Raw genomic sequence first — 10,000 nt, forward strand, 5'->3', positions numbered from 1 at the left:
AGAATCGAGCCACTGGAATTTTATAACAATCACAGTTTGTACCTTTCAACAAGATCTAAAGAATTAGGTGGCATCTGGTCTATGCCGTATTTTAGCCAGGGTTGATTTGACCTGGGGTCAGAACCAGTCAGAGGTTTATGTGACCTAGGCTATCGCGTAACCCCCATGCCACTACAAGCACACACACAAAACATATATATATATATATATATATATATATATATATATATATATATATATATATATATATATATATATATATATATATGGGTATACAGTTTCGCATAATTGTTTACATTCACATTACATATTATGAAACACACGTTGTCACAATACTGCAAAACTAAAATACCAGTACGATTCAGATAACGTTAGCTGTCACAGGCTTAATAATTTTCCCAAGAGAAAGTCACAATTGTGTCTTAAGAAGTATATACCGTTTTATGACATACAGTAAATCTGAGTAGTAGATGAAACCTACTGTATATTCAGTGATATATTTCAATAAACTTATAATGGCACCCCCCAACAACCAAAACAACCGCAGTGTTCCTCATAAAAATTGTCTAAAACTAATATTTTTTCCAGAATTAATATTTCTCACACGTGAAACTTTTCACACATATAACTTCTTTCGCATTAAACAAATGCTCACAGCTTCTTATACTCATAAGGAATCAAAATTCACTCATTCTTCAACCTTACACACTGAACCAACACAGCTGAATATAATCTGGCCAAAGAGACATAGATTATCGAAAAAGTCAAATCATGACTTCGTTTACAGTTTCTTTTTTCATCACTAAAAAGCTCAAACGGTTCGCCTACTTCGAATCACCAAGAATCCACTGAGGCTACACCATGCGCCTACCTATATTCTTATGCTGTCACGCCAGTTTTAGCAACCATACAAAAAAGGACATAACTGCCGGAACAGAATTCATTTTTTGGCAGTGTCGAATATACACTTTTTGAATTTTTTTGAGTTATCCGCATCGACGTTGATTGTATGATTAACATCTCCTTTCAGCAAAGTATCAAGTTTGGCTCTCTCACCATCCAGGATGTATGGTGAGAGAGAGACACGCCTGATATTCTGCTGAAACAGTAATTCACTGATAAACTCACCGCCGATGCAGATAAATCAGAAAATGTCAAAAATTCATATTCAGCATTTTCAGCGTCTCATTTATGCTTGAGAAACATAACTGTTTCGGTAATGGCTACTACTGAATTGAACTAAATATAGAATTTGGGTCAAAAGTCAAGCATTGGGACCTCTGAGGTCACTCAGCGCTGAAACGGAAATTGACAGTAAAAGGTTTGAGAGGTGTAACAGGAGGAAAACCTCAAAGCAGACTCAATTGTTAGGAGAGGGCGGAAAGTAAGATGGAAGAAAGAGAATATGAAAGGAGGTACAGTAAAAACTTATGGCCTTAAATTAAAATGTTCATAATCACTTACCTAAACCACACCGCAATAATATAACAGGCACTACAAACTGAATTTAGTCTTGCCATTTACTTCCAAAACATGGATCCCACCTTAACGATTTAATCAGACTTCCTAAAATATTCACAAGGTGGTGATTGGATTGTTGTTCGTTCAAAATCCACAATTATGTCAATAAATTGTATTATTGGTAAAAGTAAAAAAACTTTTCCTTCGAAATCCACAATTCTATCAATAAATTGCATTATTGGTAGAAGTTACAAACTGTTCGTTAAAAATCCAGAATTATATCAATAAACTTATTATTGGTAAAGTTAAAAAATCCTCAATTATATCAATAAATTGCACTACTGGTAAAAGTTAAAAAACTGTTCGTTCAGATTCTACTATTATATCAATAAATTGCATTATTGGTAAAAGTCAAAACACTGTTCGTTCGAAATCCACAATTATATCAATGAATTGCATTATTGGTAAAAGTTAAAAACTGTTCGTTCAAAATCCAGAATTATATCAATAAATTGCATCACTGGTAGTTAAAAACTGTTCGTTCAAAATCCACAAAATCAAAAATTCATTATTGGTAAAAATTAAAAATCCACAATTATATCAATAAATTGCATTATTGGTAAAAGTTAAAAAATTGTTCATTAAAAATCCACAATAATTATCAATAAATTGCATTATTGGTAAAAGTTAAAAACTGTTCGTTCAAAATTCACAATTACATCAATAAATTGTATTATATGAAAAAAAACTGGTTATTAAAAATCCACATTGCATTACTGGTAAAAGTAAAAAATCTGGTAATTAAAAATCCAGTTATATGAAAAATTGCATTAATGGTAAAAGTTAAAAAAACTGTTCGTTCAAAATCCACAATTTATATCAATAAATTGCATTATCGGTAAAAGTTAAAAAACTATTCGTTCAAAATCCACAATTATATCAATAAATTGCATTATCGGTAAAAGTTAAAAAACTGTTCGTTCAAACTCCACAATTACATCAATAAATTGCATTATTGGCAAGAGTAAAAAAAAAGTAAACATTACTTTCGAACACCTGATCGGCGTTCCTCTTTAGTGTTTACTTTTTACTTTTACCAATAATATAATTTACTGATATAATTGTGGATTTTTAATTAACCAGAATTCTTCTAAGAGGCGGATTTCCCTTCACTAGAAGAAAGAGAAATTCATTCTCTTGACTCTATAGATAGTCTTGCCCTTATCGGTTCCTTGACTATAAAAGAGTTTTATATAATTATTTTCACTATCCTATATTCTCCAAATATCAAACATATGAAATTAGGTCTAATCACGCGTCTTTTCAAAACCTAAATTTATCTTCTGTTTTCCCATTCTGGTAACTTGATCATCAGTGAAGGATTCATTGAGATTATTCGGTACTAGACCCGATGTTCAAATCATAATCAATAATTTCCTTCTCAAAACTCAACAACACAAGCTTCGCCTGCAAAGAAATGTATATTAATGTTAAGAAAGAGTCACACATTTGGCGATCACAACCTCACATTTCATTCCATTTTGCCGTCGCAATTTTGCGCCCTGGAGCAAACATTTGTTGCAGAACTGGAGTGCCGAATGTTTGGGCAAAATCGCCTTAACGAATGAGTGTAATTTCAATATTGAATCCTCAGGAGTTCAAGCGACTTGCAGTGCTTTACTAGCCTAAAACGATTCTCCTTGTATATTGATCATTTACTTACATTTTTATCTATTTATTTATTGATTTGTCATTTTATTTTTTCTAATAATTGATCTTTTCTTTCTGTATTTCCTGTTAATTCTTTCAAATGAACATCATATTCTTTGGAACACTAGTGGATCCAGAAAAATTTCTTGGGGGCCACCAATTTTCACATTATACATACATACACACATATATAAATAAATAAATATATATATATACACATGTATATTATTTATATGCTTTAATCGATTTTTTTTTATTTTTCCAAATTTTTATATCTATGTTATCTAAATCTTCAATATTATTTTATCATTATTTTTCATGGGAAGGGCACGTGCCCAGGTGGTGCCCAGGTGCCCCCCCACCCCCAGGATCCGCTAGTGCTTTGGAAGCTTGAATGTCAAGTGACTGGCCCCTGAAGATTTGTTCCGTATGAACAGGGTTCATCTTCTGAATAATAATAATAATAATAATAATAATAATAATAATAATAATAATAATAATATTGAATTACGCGAATTTATCTTACACAGGATCTTTTCTATTTTCCTTATAATTCGCTTTCCAGGCTCAGCGATGTTGCTCAGCAACTGGCCAATATTCACACTTCGCTGAGCCTTGAAGAACGAATTATAAGGAAAACATAAAAGACCCTGTATAAGATAAATTCGCATAATACAGCCATCCTCTTCGATAAGACCTGTTTAAGAGAGGGTCTATATCCTTCAAATAATAATAATAATAATATATAATAATAATAACATAAAATATGGACTGCTTTCCAAACAATATCAACAAGTGCGCGGGTAATATGAATCGAATCAATTTATTACCCAGAAATAAATCTTATTCAGGAATAAAACAATAGAATTTCTTCACGTCTTCGTTGCCTTTCAACTTTTTCAAGCCCAAATTCGGTGGATAAAACTTCTGACGCCGGCAAGGTCAAGTCTTACCTAAATATTCATGGAAGTAATTTGTGTCGGAAAGCGTAACTTTGCATATTAATAATATTGAAAGCTTTCCAGTCACGGAGTTAATCTCTAATCAACTTCCGCTCATAAATTCCTAGTTTATATTCCTCAGACCAATCTTCTTCCTTCCAATTTATGTACAATTCTGTCAGTTTCGTAACTAACTGATTTTTTTTTTTTGTTTTTCTTATCGGGATTTCGGTTTTATTTCTAGAACAACAAATACCCTTACAAATATTTTGCAGTAATTTGAAGATTTTCCTGTGTACATAAAGTTTACGATTAGGAAAAAAATTCTCTGAAAAAAAAACAATTATTTCGAATATAAACTGCAGTAGTTTTGAAGACCTTCCTCATTCAGAGATATTTTCAACTGAAAAAAAATTCTCTGAAGCAAAACAACTACTATCAACTATCCAAGAAAATAAACTGCGGTCATGCTTAGATTTTCCGATGTAAAAAAAATTTCCAATTGAAAAAAATTGTAAAATTCTTTTTTTGTTGGCATCTTTATTTATTTAAATATATTTTTTTTTTAAATCAGGCCCATAAACCTTTGACATTTATAGATGCTTCTCACAGCACAAGAGAACAATTGAGAGTTACTCTGACGGCAACCAAACAATAGGTCAATTTGATCTTGCACATTATTTTGTTCGGCACGCAAATTCTATACGTGATGCCCCTCGTGAAAAAAAACAATTTTCGAATCAACAGCCCTTGGTAACAAGAAAGACTAAAACTTATCATAATTTGTATTGTAAACTTTATCTCCAATTTCACTATATAAAAAAAAACTATATTCATAAGTAATGAATTATTTTTCTGCATCAAAAAATCAGTTAATTTTTTATCTATTTCAAACGCAATATAATTTTGAGTCATAATTTCGATCTGATGTTAAGTAAGGTCAATAACCTTAAATTCGGTGACTAAAAATAAATATACTTTATTAAGTCGTTTCGCTTTAGCTCGGATCCTGGTTGCGGTCGTATTTCGCCTCATGAATTTATAAAAAAGACAAAGTATAAATCAATGTAGTTTACATTTATTACGGCGGATTTGCGAATTTAAGACAAACAAAGTTGTAGCAAAATCGATAATATATAAATAATATAGATATGTATATATATATATATGTATATATATATATATATATATATATATATATATATATATATATATATATATATATATATATATATATATATATATATATATATATATATATATATAACTAACATATACATATACTAACTAACGAACCAAGGAAGCAGTCCTTCCAGGACCTAAATCAATCAATCAATTCATCGTCATCACTGTCTATCTATTCTTAAGAAAAATGTCCATCTTTCGATTCCAAACGTTTCACTCTCTGCTCATGACACACTCAGTTCTTCTCAGGTATCTGAATAAGCTTTAGGGACGTTGAGTCTGGTCACTACGTGAATGGGTAACCTTTTATTAAAATCTAGGCCGAGCAGTTAACTTACTTTTAAACAAAGAGGCCATCTTTGAGTTCTTACGCAATAATTTCAATGGGAATTTCAAAATCAAATTCAAAGGAAAAAGTGGAGAGTTAGATGGAAATACAATGGAAACTTGTGATTGTGTGGTTTTTGTAATGTTACTAGAATTTCAAGACGAAATTAGCAAAACAGTCAATATCAGCAAGACGACCACAATAATAATAATAATAATAATAATAATAATAATAATAATAATAATAATAATAATAATAATAATAATCATGCAGAAGAGTGTGCTACTAGAAATAGCACACACAGTGAAAAAGTGATGGACTCCTAAGGAGGCAGGATGCAACCCCCTAAAAATAATAATAATAATAATAATAATAATAATAATAATAATAATAATAATAATAATAATAATAATAATAATAATTATAACACGTCTTTACAATGCTAGCTAATGGAAAAATAAGCTAAAACCAGCTATCTTACCTTCATGCTGTGAGAAGGAATATAATTTACATGAAAAAGTTAACATACCACGAATAGGAAATTCGACGAAAAATATAAGCACTGATGGACCACATTCCATCACATACGCTCGACTTCAAAAACGCAATGTTTGTTTTTTCTAAAACGAAGATGTATCAACATTGTGAAAATAATTGTTCGACTACCAAGTAGTGTTTCAATATATCATACACACCGGATTTTACCCGTGTTAAAAAAAAAAATCTATCTGTATATCAACTAGGCTTACATACATATATATTTTATGGTAAAAGGTTTGTTGTCATATTTAGATAGAGTATAATGATGTTTTAAGATAAGATATATGGGTGCTTTCATGATGAAAAAAGGGAGTAAGGGGTGTGTTTAAATGCAGATGCCATTGACGCATCGTACCTGGGCTTAAGTAATACTTGAAAGTGATTTATACACAACAATGTACTTTATACCTGTTGTTGATCTAATATCTAACAGTCTGCCCTTACTTAGAGGAATTAATATCTCATATCAGTGAAAAGCTGTTTTCGTTATTCTTATTGTAACTGGAAAGGGGAAAAATCTCGATAAAAGAATGTTTTCATAAACGGAAAAATTTCGATTGAAAAGATGTGTTTTCATAAAACGGAAAAATTTCGAAAAAAATTTCTGTTTTCATGAAACGGAAAAATTCCGATAAAAGAAATTCTGTTTTCATGAAACGGAAAAATTTCGATAAAAAAATTTCTGTTTTCATGAAACAAAAATAAAAAAAAATTTTCCTGTTTTCATGAAACTGAAAAATTTCGATAAAAAAATTTTTTTCAAACGGAAAAATTCCGATAAAAACTTGTTTTTATGAAACGGAAAAATTTCGATTAAAAAATTTGTTTTCATGAAAAGGAAAATTTTCGATAAAAACGTTTTCATGAAACGGAAAAATCTCGAAAATTTTTTGTTTTGTTTTCATGAAACGGAAAAATTTCGAAAAAATTTTTCATGAAACGGAAAAATCTCGACAAAAATTTCTGTTTTCATGAAATGGATTTTTTAAAAACTTTTTATTTTCACGAAACAGGAAAATTTCGAAAAAAAATTTGTTTTCATGAAACGGAAAAATTTCGAAAAAAAGTTTTTCATGAAACGGAAAAATTTCGAAAAAAAGTTTTTCATGAAACGGAAAAATCTCGATAAAACAAATGTCCATTTTCATTGATGATTTATTTTCCTTCAATACAAAATCCCGTTAGAGACTTGAAAACTTCTATACATTTTTTGAAGAATGAAGAACGACCTAAGAACGAAGATCATTGCTAAGGATGTAGATAATGTTTAAGAATGAATGTAAAAATGTTCAAGAACAAAACCCATTCTTAAGAATGAGTGCACCACACTTGACTTTATAGGCCTAAGGTCCCCCCCAAAAAAAAGAGTGCATGTTATTAATGATGCAAAATAACGATTTACCAGAAGACAATTCCTTTCCACAAAAGATGATTATATCCCCACAGACCAACGTTTCCCCGAAAATGCTTTCATTTTTCCGCAATCATTACTGAACTGAAGTTTGTCCAGAATAGAAAGGTTAATTTTTCCGTTGTAGCTAACGGATAATGCAAAGTCTTTGCATTTTTCCTACATTGATTACGATAGAGCAAGTACTTTCGAATATAATTTTTTTTTTTTTTTTTTTTGTTTCTCTGAGTGGCATATTTGTTTTGATTTAATGACCTAGACATTTTAAGTTTTGGAATGCCTTCTTTTCCTACTTTTATCATTTGGAATGCCTTCTTTTCCTACTTTTATCATTGGGAATGCCTTCTTTTCCTACTTTTATCATGTGGAATGCTTTCTTTTCCTACTTTTATCCTTTGGAATGCCCTATTTTCCTACTTTTATAATTTGGAATGCCTTCTTTTCCTACTTTTATCATGGGAATGCCTTCTTTTCCTACTTTTATCATGGGAATGCCTTCTTTTCCTACTTTTATCATGTGGAATGCTTTCTTTTCCTACTTTTATCCTTTGGAATGCCCTATTTTCCTACTTTTATCATTTGGAATGCCTTCTTTTCCTACTTTTATCATTTGGAATGCCTTCTTTTTTTACTTTTGGCATTTTGATTGCCTTCTTTTCCTACTTTCATCATTTGGAATGCCCTATTTTCCTACTTTTATAATTTGGAATGCCTTCTCTTCCTGCTTTCATCATTTGGAATGCCTGTTTTTCCTACTTTTATCATTTGGAATGCCTTCTCTTCCTACTTTTATCATTTGGAATGCCTTCTTTCCCTACTTTTATCTTTGGAATGCCTTATTTTCTACTTTTATCATTTGGAATGCCTTCTTTTCCTACTTTTATCATTTGGAATGCCTTCTTTCCATACTTTTATCATTTGGAATGCCTTCTCTTCCTACCTTTATCATTTGGAATGCCGTCTTTTCCTACTTTTATCATTTGGAATGCCTTCTTTTCCTACTTTTATCATTTGGAATGCCTTCTTTTCCTACTTTTAACATTTGGAATGCTTTCTTTTCCTACTTTTAACATTTGGAATTCCTTCTTTTCCTACTTTTATCATTTGGAATGCCTTCTTTTCCTACTTTTATCATTTGGAATGCCTTCTCTTCCTACTTTTATCATTTGGAATGCCTTCTCTTCCTACCTTTATAATTTGGAATGCCGTCTTTTCCTACTTTTATCATTTGGAATGCTTTCTTTTCCTACTTTCAACATTTGGAATGCCTTCTTTTCCTACTTTTATCATTTGGAATGCCTTCTTTTCCTACTTTTAACATTTGGAATGCCTTCTTTTCCTACTTTTATCATTCGAAATGCCTTCTTTTCCTACTTTTATCAAATGATCATTTATACATTCAAGTTTTGCTTTACTGCTTCTTGTGGATGAGTTTTAGCGAACTTCCTTCATCCTACATGACCTGAAAAAAAGTTTGAACTGTCCTGAGGTTGTTAACCTGTGTTTAAAATTTTCATTTAACATCCCGTGATTGGTAACTCAACCTTAACGTTCCTAAAGATATCACTAATTGCTCCTCATTAATTTTACGTGACAATTATTCACCATTCAATAAAAAAATCAGGTACACTTTTTCATCGTTGATGTTTTCCGGAAACTAAAAATTTACAAAATAGAAAAATGTCTTGTTTTCATAATTATAAAGTTAACAAACATTTTCCATCGTTATAGCAGCATCAATTGAAGGTGGTATTTCTTAGAAAAACTATCACATCAATGTGAGAAAATATAGTGTCTACCTTAACATAAAAAAAAAAAAATAGGTATTCAATTGCGCTGGCATGACAAATCATAATTCATACTATTGATTAGTTTTTCAATTTTTTTTACACAATATCGAATGAAGTGTTATTTCTTAGCAAAACTATCACATCGATGTGGGAAAATATAGTGACTGTCTTAACAGTATGACAATAAAAATTTAAAAAATAGGCACTCAATTGCGCTGGCATGAGTCAGCTTACAATACGACCAATCATAACTCATACTCTTTATTAGTTTTTCTACTTTTTTCATTTTCTTTTATACAGTATCAAATGAAAGTGCTATTTCTTAGAAAAATTATCACATCGATGTGAGAAAATATAGTGACTATCTTAATACAAGGACAATAAAAAAAAAATAAGCACTCATTTGCTCTGACATTAGTCAGCTTAAAATAAGACCAATCATAACTCATACTATTTACTAGTTTTCTTTCTCACTTTTTCTTTTTTTTTATACAAAACGTAATACACGAAAAAGAACAATAGGTAACCGTTTCAAACTGGCGTCAATGTCAGTGTAACTACTTAACAAGTTGAACGTTTAAAATAAAAGTGAAAAAAAAATAATATATGCGATTGATCACGACAATAACATTGT

At 30.5% G+C, this 10,000-nt stretch overlaps 1 protein-coding gene across 1 annotated transcript in view; it reads left to right on the top strand.

The window, feature by feature from the left end:
- LOC136826452 (uncharacterized) overlaps window positions 1–177 on the top strand; it is a 91,919-nt gene extending 91,742 nt beyond the window's left edge. Inside the window, exon 7 of the mRNA XM_067083667.1 lies at window positions 1–177. This exon is cut by the window's left edge and continues 1,157 nt beyond it. The gene's annotated coding sequence lies outside the window, so the exon portion shown is untranslated.
- The last annotated feature ends 9,823 nt before the right edge of the window (window positions 178–10,000 follow it).

Source organism: Macrobrachium rosenbergii, chromosome 41 (genome assembly GCF_040412425.1).
Source record: "Macrobrachium rosenbergii isolate ZJJX-2024 chromosome 41, ASM4041242v1, whole genome shotgun sequence".
NCBI lineage: Eukaryota > Metazoa > Arthropoda > Malacostraca > Decapoda > Palaemonidae > Macrobrachium > Macrobrachium rosenbergii.